A 14,195-nucleotide genomic window follows, 5' to 3' on the forward strand; every position below is an offset into this window, starting at 1 on the left:
ATTTTCAGAAGTTTATTTGGATTAAATTCAATCTTAAATCAGCAAGACAATTGAAAATGAACTAGCATGACAATCTGGATTGTCATACCGATTGTCATGTCAGTTCAAAAGATTGTCCTACCGATAGTCATGCTGGTTCAAACGATTGTCCTACCGATAGTCATGCTGGTTCAAACGATTGTCTTGCTAGCTCAAAAGGATAGTCTCACCGATTGTCATACAAGCTTAAAGGATTGTCATTCCAATTCAATTAATTCGGCTGTTGATTAATAGAAGCAGAAGTCATTCAACTAAACATATCTCAATCATACAGAACATTTTCAAGAACAAAGAAAAGAAAGCAGCCGCCTTGACACATTTTATTTTCTTCTCTGCTTACATCAAGATCAAAATTCTAGTTTGTTAATGTTAAATCCAAACCACTAGAATTATTTATCTTGTTCTTGTGTAACAATCTAGCGGATCAAAATCCCTAGAACTTAATCTCAAATCGCGTTTAGCATTTGATTCTAATTATTGCAAAAATAGAAAAAGTTCATGTCGAATTTATTCTAGATTTGTGATAATTGATTTGAGATTAATACCTTGTAATCGATATAGTTGTTGTAACACCTTTCAAGTTTAATAATATTTTTATTTAACTTGAATTTTGTTTCACATTTTTTATTCCGCATTTATTCGATTATTTGGTACTGTTTGTATTCAACCCCCCCTTCTACAAACACATTGGGACCTAACACTCTTGGCATTTGTTTGAGGACTTTAAGACGAAGCGGTCTAGGGCAGCCACTCGCCCCGTTAAGATTTGGACATCCTTCACCCGTCGTAGGGATCTCATCTCAAGTAGGGCTCGTATCTTGCGGGGTTGGATTCAATACCTCTATGATTAACAATAAAGCCCGAAAACTTTCCAAACTCGACCCCAAATACACATTTTTGGGGGTTGAGCTTCATCTTGTATTCCCTAAGGATTTGAAACATTTTCGAGAGGTGGCGAACATGATATTTGGCCTCTTTTGACTTCACGAGCATGTCGTCTACATAGGCCTCCATAGTCTTGCCGAACTAATGATTAAACATCTTGTTTACCAATATTTGATAGGTTGCCCCGGCATTAAGGAGCCCAAAGGGCATCCCTATATAACAGTAGAGGCCCCGATCACTGATAAAGGAGGTGTGCTCCTGATCTGGCTCATATATTGGGATTTGATTATATCCCGAATAAGCATCCATAAATCTAAGTAATGCATGCCCGGCCGTGGAATTAACAAGTTGGTCGATCCGGGGTAGAGGAAAGCTATCCTCCGGGCATACTTTATTAAGGTCAGTGAAGTCCACACACATCCTCCATTTGCCATTTGGTTTCTTGACAAGCACTGGGTGCCAGCAACATTGGGTAGAAACTTTCCCTCACGAGCCCTACCTCCATCAGTCTATCTACTTCTTCCTTGAGGGCCTCTGCTCTCTCTCCACTGATCGGCCACCTCTTCTGTCTGACCCCTTTCTTTTTTGGATCTAAGTGGAGCCGGTTGAACATGACATTTGGGTCAATGCCTACCATATCAGAGTGTGACCATGCAAAGACATCCAAATTTCTCCTCAAGAATTGAGTTAGGTCTTCTCTCAGCTCGGGGCTTAAGTTAGACCATATTATGAGTACCTTGGAAAGATCATTCGGGTCAACCAAAACTGGGATTGTGTCTTCTGCGGCCCCAGCTCGCTCCACCATTGGGGGCATTCTTGGGTCTAAATCTGCCCGAGCCTCACTAGTTTCTCCCATTTCCGTGTTTGTCAAACCTTCTATCTCCTTGAGCTCGGGCTGGTGAGCCCGAACCGGATTTACCAAACGTTTAGAAGTCATGGTGACCGTGCGGGTGATTCCGTTGGGCAGATCTATAGTTGTTGTTTCTTTGTGTATCCACTTTCTTTTCTTGAGTCTCGAAGCGACTTGCTCCGGGCTCTCTTCTTCATCACTTGTTTCTTCTAAAATCCCCTCCTGTACCAACATGATGGGCTGAGAGGCCTCTATTAGCATGGCCCCTGGGCGCGGCTCTATTTGAATCCCCATATGCTCGAAATAGTCCTCTGGCAATTCCTCGATTGAGATCATGTTAAAAGTCTCGTGTCCCTTAGGACGTACTCCTTTCCTTTTCACAACCACTTCCATGAGGACATTACTTTCATCCGGATTGACCGTCTCTTTTATGCATTTCCTAACTCTACTACCTTGAGTGCCTGGTTGTAGTAGACTCTCGATTCGTACTGATAACTCTTCAAGAAGCCTACCCCTGTGGGAGCTGAGAATTTTACTGTCACGTGATGGATCGAGGTCACCATACTCATTTCCCTCATAAGGGGCCTGCCTACTATAATATTATAGGCACAAGGCTGATCTATAACTGTAAATATGACGATCTGGGCGGCCACACAAGGTTCTTCTCCCAAGGTCACTAGGAGTCGGATCGTTTCTTTCACTCTAATTAAGTTTCCCGTGAATCCGTACAGGTGCCCACTTGTCGAGCTCAGTTCTTATCTATCAGCCCCAGTCTCCTGCCCCAGTTTCCTGAAGGCATCGTTAGTCAATACATCAGCCGAGCTCCCAATATCTACCAATGCTCGGTGCACGTTCACCATCCCTATCTTTATTTTTATGAACAGGGCAACAATATGTGGTAATGAACCCACTTGGAATCATTTTCCTGAAACACGATGTCATCAACCTCCCTTTCGAAGAGCTCTGGGGGTTTTTTACTCAGGTGGTTGGCGTTGGTAAGGGATTTGCCCTTCGCTTCCTGGGCATATGTTAAGTGGAATTTATGTACACTTAGAATGCTCTTTAAAGGCTTGAATTGATGTTTTGTACTCGAGTTATTTGTTGGTGTGTTTTTGTAGTATTTTTGCATTTCAGGCATATAACAGGGATTCAGGAGATTTAACATTATTTTGGTGCTAAATTGGTGTTAGGATGGTGCTCAGAAAGATTGCTCATGGATCGCCAACTCAAACCATGCAAGAAATCAAGAAATTAAAGTTTTTCTAGAGAGTCAGCGCGCCCGCACTATAGTAGCGCACGCCCGCGCCAGGTTTGCAAAAAGACAGCGCGCCTGCGCTGGTGAAGCGCGCGGCCACGCCAGGTCAGGATGGCAGAATTTTGTTTCCACTTGGATTCTAAGAGTTTGAAGCCCTGGTTGATTCTATAGCATATATAATGATAACTTATGATCATTTTTCATAACAAGACATACCAGAGCTTAAGGAGAAGGTGTAAGAAGACCGTATAGCATAATTCAACCAAAGCGAATAGGATCTAGTTTAATCTTGTGATTCTTTGTTTTAAGTTATAATCTTGGATGCTAGTTTTCTTATTTATGAACCTATACTCTTGATTTACATACTTGGTTATTTATTTATTCAGTATAAATACTACGTTTATTATACCATGCTTTCATCGGAACCCACGTTGATGATGAGTCCGATTATGGGCTAATCGTTATTGTGGGGTTCTAGCAGATTTACTTATGGATCTCTTTAGTTAAATTGTTTCGATGCCTTAGTGTGTGGTGATTGTATGATAACCTAGTATTGGTTGTGCTTATTCGTCTTATGAGCATCGCGAACTTATAAGATAGTGTGTTAATCTCTAATGAAGCGAAGGTGAATTTAGGGGTTTAGAAATTGCCATGCTAGCATAGGTTCGTGTATTTGATATGCATGATTCGTAGGTAATTTTAAACATCTTACTTGCCCTATGTAATCATGATAGATAACTTGTGCATTAAACCATTATGTTGTCAAATTCTATAGGCATATAGGGTCTCAATATAATTGGTGTCTATTCAGCTTCTATCTCTTTTGTGGATGTCTGGTAGTATGGTATCCGTACAACGAAAGTTGGCGGTTATTAGTTTCGTGTTATCTGATTAGTGTCATCACCATTGCATGCTAAGGTTAAGAACAAAAAGGCTATTGAATGAAGTAGTAATGAAGTTAGAATCTCATGTTTGTGTCATATAGTTAATCAAACCTTTAATTCTCTTAGTTAATGTTCTTTAGTATAATCTCTTAGTTAATCATAGTTATAAACAATCTTAATTTATTAATCATCTTAGCATTGGATAATAACTATACCATTATTGTATAAGTGCATTGATTGAAATTAACCTAACCAGTCTCTGTGGGAACGAACTAGAAATAATTCTATATTACTTGTGATCGCGTATACTTGCGTGAATATTAGCGCGTGTTTTCGTCCAAACAAGTTTTTGGCGTCGCTGCCGGGGATTCGGCGTTAATTTTTAGTTTATGTGTTTGTCATCAGTGGTCGTTAAAGTTCATTGACTCGGACATTGTTACTTACTTATTTCCTTGTCGTGTTTCAAGTACTCTAGCGAGCGTGTATGCATACGCGTTCTCGGTCTCGTAAGAGAACACTGGATCAAGCTGAGGAAGAAGTTGTAATAGCTAAGGAAGTTTTCGAGGAAGTTCTTGTCGAGGAGAAAGTTGAAGAAGAGGCTCTTATTGCAATGGGAGAACCAGAAGCGAATCCGAAGGCTTTGATGGATTTCTCTCAATCGAAGATTAATGATATTATGTCTAGCATTGTCCGACCAGCCATCTCGGCTAACACTTTTGAGATTAAGTCGAGCACGATTCAGATGATATAGAACTAAGTTCAGTTTGGGGTTCTCCGACAGAAGACCCCAACATGCACATTAGAGATTTTATTGAGATCTGCGACACCTTTAAGTTTAATGGAGTTTCTAAAGATGCTATTAAGTTGAGGCTTTTCCCATTCTCTATGCAGGATAAAGCTAAGTGCTGGTTACATTCTCTACCACCAGGGTCTATCACCAAATGGGAGGATCTTACTCAAAAGTTCCTAACTAAGTTCTTTCCTATGGTGAAGACTACTGCAATCGGAAACACACTTACTCAATTTGCTCAACAATCTGGAGAATCTTTATGTGAGGCTTGTGATCGCTACAAAGAGATGCTTAGAAAGTGTCCTCACCATGGGATGCCTAACTGGATGATCATTAACTGCTTTCTATAATGGTTTGGGTGCTACTTCTAGACCCATGCTTGATGCAGCATCAGGAGGAGCCTTATGGGCTACAAGCTATGATGAAGCTTATGAATTGATTGAGTTGATGGCTGCCAATGAATACCAAAACCCAACTCAGAGGCTACCTCAGGATAAGATAGCAGGAATTCTGGAGTTAGATACAGCTACTACGATAGCTGCTCAGCTTAAGGCTTTGACGATGAAGGTGGATTCTTTGGCTAATTATGGAGTTAATCAGATCACTAGTGTCTGTGAACTTTGTGCTGGTGCCCATGAGACGGAGCAGTGTGCTATTTCTAGTGAATCAGCTCAGTTCGTGAGCAACTTTTAGAGGTTGCGGCAGCCTGTCCCAGCCACCTATCATCCCAACAACCGCAATCATCCTAACTTCATCTGGAGTAATACCCAGAATGTGGTGCATGAGCCTTATCAGCAGTATGCAGCAAAGTAATACAACTCTCTTGGTTTTCAGCAATCGTAATATGCACCAAGACAACAACTCCAGCTGCAATAGTCTAATGAAAAATCTGAATTGGAGGAGTTGAGGCTCATGTGCAAGAGTCAGGCGGTTTCTATCAAAACCTTGGAGAATCAAATTGGGCAAATTGCCAATACCTTGCTAAATCGTGAACCTGGTACACTCCCTAGTGTCACTGAAGTGCCAGGAAAGAGGGAAGCTAAGGAGCAGGTTAAGGTAATTACATTGAGATCTAGGAAGGTTGCAAATTCCTAAAAATCTCAAGTTTCGGAAGAAGTTGTGGCTGAAAAAAAGTGCAAAAGGAAGCAGAAGTGGAACCAAGGAAGACTATTGTGGAACACACTCCTCCTGAGGGTAATACAGGGGAGAAACAGATCTATCCTCCACCTCCTTTTCTTAAAAGGTTGTAGAAGAAAAAGCAGGACAAGCAGTTTGAGAATTTTCTGGAGGTGTTCAAGAAACTTCATATCAACATACCTTTCGCTGAAGCTCTTGAAAAGATGCCTAGTTATGCGAAGTTTATGAAAGGTATTCTTTCTCAGAAAGTGAAGCTTGATGACTTAGAGACAGTTGCTCTTACGGAAGAATGCAGTGCTGTGCTGCAACAGAAGTTGCCTCCGAAGCAAAAAGATCCCGAAAGCTTCATTATTCCTTATACAAATGGAAAAATGTCATTTGACAAATGCTTATGTGACTTGGGAGCTAACATCAATCCGATTCCCTCATCAATCTTCAAGAAATTGGACTTACATGATCCAAAACCTACTTATATGACCTTGTAGTTGGCCGATCGATCTATTACATATCCACGAGGCATTGTGGAGGATGTCTTGGTCAAGGTAGATAAACTCATCTTTCCCTGCTGATTTTGTAATTCTTGATTTTGAGGAGGATAAGAAGATTCCCATAATCTTGGGAAGACCATCCTTGGATACTGGTCGTACCTTGATTGATGTGCAGAAGGGTGAACTTACTATGTGAGTGCTGGATCAGGATGTGACGTTCAATGTTTTTAATGCCATGAAATTACCGACTGAAAACGAGGAGTGCTTAAAAGTGGAGTTGGTCGATTATGTGGTTACTTCATAACTTGATCAAATGCTAAGGTCTGATGCCTTAGAGAAGGCCTTGTTTGGGAATTCAGATAGTGAAGATGATGAAGGTGATGAGCAGTTGCAGTATCTGAATGCTTCTCTCTGGAAGTGAAGGCTGGATATGTCTTTTGAATCTCTTGGAATGGAAGAGCTAAACAAATCTTTAAAGCGCCTCAAGCCATCTATTGAGGAAGCTCCTACACTTAAGCTTAAACCATTTCCTGACACTTAAAGTATGCTTTTCTAGGTGATGTGTCTACTTTGCCTATTATTATTGCATCTGACCTTTCAGGTAGTGATGAGGAAAAACTCTTAAGAATTCTGAGAAAGTTCAAATCGGCAATTGGATGGACTATAGCAGATATTAAGGGAATCATCCCTTCTTATTGCATGCATAAAATTCTGCTAGAGGAAGGTAGAAAGCCTACTGTTGAGCAACAGAGAAGGCTTAATCCGATCATGAAAGAAGTTGTGAAGAAAGAAATCCTCAAATGGCTAGATGCAGGGATCATCTATCCCATTTCTGACAGTTCTTGGGTGAGCCCAGTTCAGTGTGTGCCAAAGAAAGGAGGTATCACAGTGGTTGCTAATGAGAAGAATGAGCTCATTCCTACTTGAACAGTCACGGGGTGGAGAGTTTGCATGGACTACAGGGTGTTGAACAAGGCCACGAGGAAGGATCACTTCCCTCTTCCTTTTATTGATCAGATGCTTGACATATTGGCTGGGCATCAGTACTATTGTCTTCTGGATGGCTATTCGGGTTATAATCAGATTTGCATTGCTCTAGAGGATCAGGATAAGACTACTTTCACTTATCCGTTTGGAACTTTTGCCTTCAGGAGAGTTTCTTTTGGGTTGTGTGGAGCACCTGCCACATTTCAAAGATGCATGATGGTTATCTTCTCTAACATGATTGGTCAGAATATGGAGGTGTTCATGGATGATTTTTCTGTGTTTGGTGATTTTTTTGACGAGTGCTTGCAGAATCTTGGCGCCGTTCTTAAAAGGTGTGTTGAGACCAACCTGGTTCTCAACTGGGAGAAATGTCATTTTATGGTGCGACAGGGCATTATTCTTAGGCACAAGGTCTCTAGTAAAGGTCTTGAGGCGGACAAGGCCAAGGTGGGGGTTATCGAAAACCTTCCTCCACCAATTTCTGTTAAGGGAGTCCGTAGCTTTCTAGGTTATGCGGGTTTTCATCGGTGTTTCATCAATGACTTCTCTAAAATCTCTAAACCTTTGTGTAATCTTCTAGAGAAAGATGTCATGTTCAAGTTTGATAATGAGTGCCTAGCTGCTTTTGAGTTCTTGAAGAAGAGTTTAATCACAACACCGGTCATAACTGCACCTAATTGGGATGAACCTTTTGAGATGATGTACGAAGCAAGTGACTATGCAGTTGGAGTAGTTCTTGGATAGAGAAAGAACAACATATTTCACGTGGTCTACTATGCTAGTAAGACCCTCAATGGTGCTCAACTGAATTATACTAATACTGAGAAAGAACTCTTAGCCATTGTCTACGGTTTTGAGAAGTTTCGATCTTATTTGCTTAGGACAAAGGTGACAGTGTTCACTTATCACGCTGTTATTCGCTATCTTGTCTCAAAGAAGGACTTGAAGCCTAGATTGATTCGATGGGTTCTTTTACTTTAGGAATTTGAGTTAGAGATCAAGGACAGAAAGGGTACTGAGAATCAAGTCATTGATCATCTCTCTCATTTGGAAGATCCAAGTGCAACTTCACTGGATAAGACGTTGATAAATGAGTCTTTTCCTGATGAGCAGCTGTTTGGGGTGCAAGAAGAAGAACCATCGTTCGCAGACATTGTGAACTACCTTAAAAGTAATATCACGCCTCCAGACTTGTCTTATGCTCAAAGGAAGAAGTTTCTTCATGAGGTGAAGTGGTACATGTGGGATGAGCCATTCTTGTTTAGGCAAGGAACTGACCAAATCATCAGGAGATGTATCTGTACAACTAAACGGGGGAGATCTTGTGAGATTGCCATTCGACTGCGTATGAAGGCCACTATGGTGAAGAAAAGACAGTAGCTCGTATCCTTCAAGCTAGATTTTTTTGGCCTACATTATTTAGGGATGCACATCAATTTGTTTTGAAATGTGATCGATGCCGGCGTATGGGTAATATGTCTAGAGGGATGAGATGCCTCTTAATGTGCTTCTCGAGGTTGAGGTCTTCGATGCCTCTTAATATGTTGGCTCGAGGCACTCTTTCCTTCTCTTCTGGGGGAGGAGGAGAGACTGTATGATAGTCTGTCATGTGCTTTCAGACCTCCTTAACAACCCATTCCGTAAGCTTCCCTTGACGGATAAATGTCTCAATCTCATCTTTGAGCTGTATGCAATCAGCCATATCGTATCCCATGGCCTCGTGATATGCACAGTAATTTGAAGTATCCCTCTTATTGTAGTCCGTGAGGGGGGCTGCCTTCCTAAATACCCCCTTTCCAGCATAGGTAACATAGCTCAATGGAGGCCATAAGGGGCGTGTGGGTTTGCCACTTACTTGTATAGGGTTTCCCTGAATTCTTGATTGTCTCTCTACCCCTAGTAGTCTTTTTTGGGCTCGATCTGCGCTAATATGTCTTCCTCCTTTCCTCAGGACTCGAAGATCGATCCCTCATGTCTCGATAGTTCTCACTGATTTTCAGCTCTCGCATTGACTTCTCTACCCCTTTTAAAGAGCTCAGCCTGTTCATAGAACTCTGCCAAGGTCCTAGGCTCGCTGGCCTGGAGGCTCTTCCAAAATTTCAACCCTTTTTCAATCCCGCAATCAAAAAGTTTTTGATGGTCTCCTGATGACACCTCTCACCTTAGGAACTTCGATACTAAATCGTCGAAAGTATTCCTCCAGAGGCTCCCCCTCCCTCTGCTTGATATTGGCCAGCGTGGTCACAAGAGGTGAGTAGTGGAGGGTAGACTGAAATTTCCTGATGAACAGGTCCTCTAATTGCCGCCATGTCCTTATGCTAGCCGGTCCCAACTTGGAAAACCATTGTTGGGCACTCCCTCGGAGTGACGCTGCGAAGAGTCTACAACGGGTTGGCTCCGGCACCTGATATACCTCAATCTTAGTGTTAAAATGTATAAGATATTTTACCGGGTCGGCCTCGCCATTAAATAGGAGATCAGGGTTGTGCTTGAATACTCCAGGTAAGGGAGATGATCGAATAGCAGCCGTGAACGGAGAAGGGGTCGGTGAGGCTGGGGGTCCCCTCTTTTCCCGCTACATCTGGTCCAGAATCCTCCTTTAGTCTCCGACCCTAACAACTTCTCTCTCCATGTCACCATTCATATTATTCAAGTGATGGGAGCCCTGTGGCCGCTTATGGCGTCCACCTCCTCCGGGTCGCACTTGCGATTCCCCATCCTGATTGATTCCACATCTTCATTGCTCTTCTTTTCTAGGTGGGCTACACTGGCGTCTTCGCGGGAAGTCGCTACACGCTTCCTTTTTGGGGTTCTTTGATCTTCAGGATCCTTTTCTTCTCTTTCTTTTTTGTAATTCTCTAACTTGAGCCTGAGGTCATGCTCACTTAGTTTCTTTCCCACGCGGTCTACATACACTAGTCGACCTTGCCTCGGATGAAGCTGGCTTTTGCCCCAATCTCTCAGAGATCTGGCTGCCCCGCTCGACCTGATCATGGGGTATCTTCTCCCCTTGTAGTGATGCCTATTTCTTCTGCTTGGTCTCAGTTGCCGCATCATTGAACTCGTGGATCAGTCGTTTTAGAGGGCCCTTGTCCTTCCAGCTACGCTGAGAGACCTTAAGGCGGCATGCCTTGCGCTTAGCATTTCGGACCAAACTTTTCTCTACCCTGGACATTCGGGCGTTGATCTCGTTCATCTAGTCGGCTAGCCCCTCAAGATACGTCATGATCGCCGGCCCATCCACGATTGCGGGTGGTGGCGGTGGTGCCTGATTTTCCGGGGGCGTGTGTTCGACCCCGTTTTGGTCCTTTTTCTCCCCCCCCCCCACTTCATGGTGTCAACACTGATTTGCTCTCTTTCGTCATCTTTTCTCCCTAAGATAAAACTCCCCTTCTTATAGCGCCAAATGTTATACGGAGAATTTCGTATAACAATATTTTGGAGGATTTTGGTCGGAATAAAGATCAAATATGGTGCTTTGAAGCGAAGGAAGGTTGTGTATGGTGGTGGATGAGCTTGTATGTTGACTCCTCAAGAAAGAATAGGGTTGTCATTATTCTTTATCAAATGTCGACTCATGTATCTTACAAGTGCCTACGTACCCTATTTATATGAATCAAGCCTCATGTAGTTCTTGGGTAACAAGTCAAACAGGCTAGGGATAACGTTCTTTGACCCGTGTAGCCCAAGCCCATGATAAAGTCAGGCCTTCAGCCAATTAGTCACGTAAATCTCGACCGGCTCCATACGCTTCCTACAATCTCGCGGCATCTCCGCATTTCTTCCGGTGATTGTAGGATTACCCCGTATCGACACCGAAATTTATGAGCAACTCGGTCATCTATGAGTCACTTTCCATGTTACACGCAAAGTCCTCAAACACGGGTCGGCCTGGTTGCCTCGGCCTGCATCGCCTTTTCTCTAAATTAATAAATAAGATGTTTCCTTTATTTTCCGCAAGATGTGGGCTCATGGGCCCAGCTCGCATATGAGCACATGAGCTCAGCTCGCATATGGGCAGCTGAGCCCAGCTCGCACGTCGCGAGCCCAGCTCACATATGAAAGCCTGGCTCACATGTGGGAGCCCATCTCGCATGTGCTGGCTCAACGCACGTATAAATTCACAATTCTAACTCACATGTGTGAGCCCAGTTCTTCAATGCACCCATAGGGACCTGTTTAGGGCCCATGACCGAAAGTAGGCATAACGCCATCCATTGACGTATTTTTTGAAAGAATGGTATTAAAAATGATATGAAAGAGAGAGAATTTAAAATATAATATTTATAATTGTGTGATAAAGTTGTCACCCTTTGAGGGGTGTCAACCATGTAGATGCTCTAAAAGCAACTCCAGTGGAGGGTGCCAAGAAGGGTTCCAACGACATGTGGCATGACGTGATTTGACACCCTTGTTAGCATTCCATTAGAGTTGAGTGATGTCATTGGGATGTCAAATGAGTTGGAATGGGGTGCCAACTTGGGGTGTCAAAAGTTGGCATCCCATGAAGTATGATGTCAGCTTCATTTGTGATTCCAATGGTGCATAAAAATAACTATTTTTTAATATATTATATTATGCATTTTTTTATTGAGTTAGTGAAGTTGGATTTTTAGGGTGTCAACCATCGAAGGGTTTTTTGAAATAAGGATACTAAAAATGATATAAAAGAGAGAATATAAAATAGAGAATAAAGATTTTAAGGTTAACTCTAGGAAAATTTTCGAAGGTAATAGTTTACTTGAGTATATTATATTTGTTATTAAATTGCTTACTTTCCTAATTTAAAGACATATAAAATATATGGTAAATAAATATTTAATAATAAATGATTAAATTACTTGTTTACATGTATTTATGGTGATTTTATGAAAAATATGCTAAAATTAACCTTAAAATCCCTATTTTCTAAAAAATATAATATTTTTAGGGGACCGGTCTACAACAAACGTTTGTTGTAGACCGGTTTACAACAAACTATTTTTTCATCGTTGGATGGTGGATCTAACGACTAGTAATTGAAATAGCATAAAGGGGACCGCAAAAATTTTCTGCGGTCTGGGGAAATTACGAAAATACCCCTGGCCCACGGACCGCGAATAATTTCCGCGGTTGGTGTCGTTTTTTATTTGCCTAATACCTAGCAAACACAAAGTCTAAACAGACACAAACACGCAGCATCCGCATATAAACACAACAGAAGCAAAAAACCCAGAAACCCAAGATCCCTGAAAGCTTGAATCATTCTCCTTTTTCATAATTAAGGTATATAATCGATTCCTTTTTGTTATTTACAGTTTTATTGATATAAATTTATGCTTTTTTCTTGGTGTATATCTGATTTTTTGTATGTAATTCAATTTTTTAGGGTTAATTAATGTATGAATCCTTGTAATGAATTAACATATGAATTGTAGTATGATTAAATTCGATTTTTAGAATTTCTAGGGTTCTTAATTTGGAATTGATTTAATTCGAAAAAATATTAGTATTGTAGTATGAAAATTTAATTCATTTTTTAGGATTAATTTAATTAGATTTTTAGGATAAATTAGTGTTAATTTCAAATTAATTTAGTGTAAAATCGAATTTAATGATAATATTAGTGTTAAATTTGAATTAAATTAGTGTTAGTGTTAATTTCAAATTAATTTAGTGTAAAATCGAATTTAATGATAATGTTAGTGTTAAATTCGAATTAAATTAGTGTTAATTTCGAATTAATTTAGTATATAAATCAAATTTTAATAAAAAAAAATTAGTGTGAAATTAGAATTAAATTAGTGTTAAATTCGAATTAATTTAGTGTATAAATCGAATTTAATGAAAAAATTAGTGTGAAATTTGAATTAAATTAGTGTTAATTTTGAATTAATTTAGTGTATAAATCGAATTTAATGAAAAAATTAGTGTGAAATTCGAATTAAATTAGTGTTAATTTTGAATTAATTTAGTGTATAAATCGAATTTAATGAAAAAATTAGTGTGAAATTCGAATTCAATTAAGAATTTATAATTATGAATTTAGGGTTAATTTAGGGGTTAAATTTTGCTGCTTAATTTTTGGGATGTAATTAATATATGATTTTGGGATGAATTTTAAAATAATTCGAACAAGTGGGTGTATAATTATGAATTACGAATATAGGGGTTAATGTATTGTGTACTTGGTGATTATAGATGTGGTAATTATTTTTATTGTGTACGTGGTGGTGTTTTTATTGTGGTGATTGATGAATTATGTTGACAATATTTTCAGGTATGGATAATTTTGGTGATTTTGGGAATATATTGCCGGGTCCGAACGCGCATAATGTTATTTAGGATAATCAGTATCACGTTAGTGAGGATGTTTGGGACGGTGCAGGGAGCGAGGAGTTGCAGAGCTATTCTGGGAACAAGTCATTGCATGATTGGAAGTTAAGGAGACCATAGCGGGAATTGTTACACATGCTTGGGTTTGGGATTTTTGCAGACCCTGCTGTTGTCTTGGCTACTGACACTCGGTTGATATCTGCTTTGGTAGAGCGTTGGAGACCGGAGACCAACACTTTCTTCACGAAGCAGGGGGAGATGACTGTTACACTGGAGGATGTAGGGTTTATCCTAGGGTTGCCAGTTCAGGGGGATGCACTGACTTGTGGGGTGATAGAGAACAAGGCTGCGTATTTTTTTAATAACTGGTTTGAGCCTTTGACCGAGGAGGAGGTGAATGAGGCTTTGTATCGGAATAACATCAAGCTAGGGTGGTTGTTTGAGAGATATGGTGCACAGAAGCCTGAGAAGAATAATATGAGGGACACGGCTGTACATACTAAGGCGTATCTGCTATTATTGATGGGTTGTATCCTCTTCCCTACCATCAACCGGTCTTTTGTTC

General features: G+C 40.7%; 1 non-coding gene across 1 annotated transcript; it reads right to left on the reverse strand.

Moving 5' to 3' along the window:
- Nucleotides 1–4,912: 4,912 nt before the first annotated feature.
- LOC141694362 (small nucleolar RNA R71) lies at nt 4,913–5,019 on the reverse strand. The gene has a single exon (XR_012563676.1). It is a non-coding gene; the product is annotated as a small nucleolar RNA R71 (small nucleolar RNA).
- Nucleotides 5,020–14,195: the final 9,176 nt, after the last annotated feature.

The sequence above is a fragment of the Apium graveolens genome, chromosome 10, assembly GCF_009905375.1.
Source record: "Apium graveolens cultivar Ventura chromosome 10, ASM990537v1, whole genome shotgun sequence".
NCBI lineage: Eukaryota > Viridiplantae > Streptophyta > Magnoliopsida > Apiales > Apiaceae > Apium > Apium graveolens.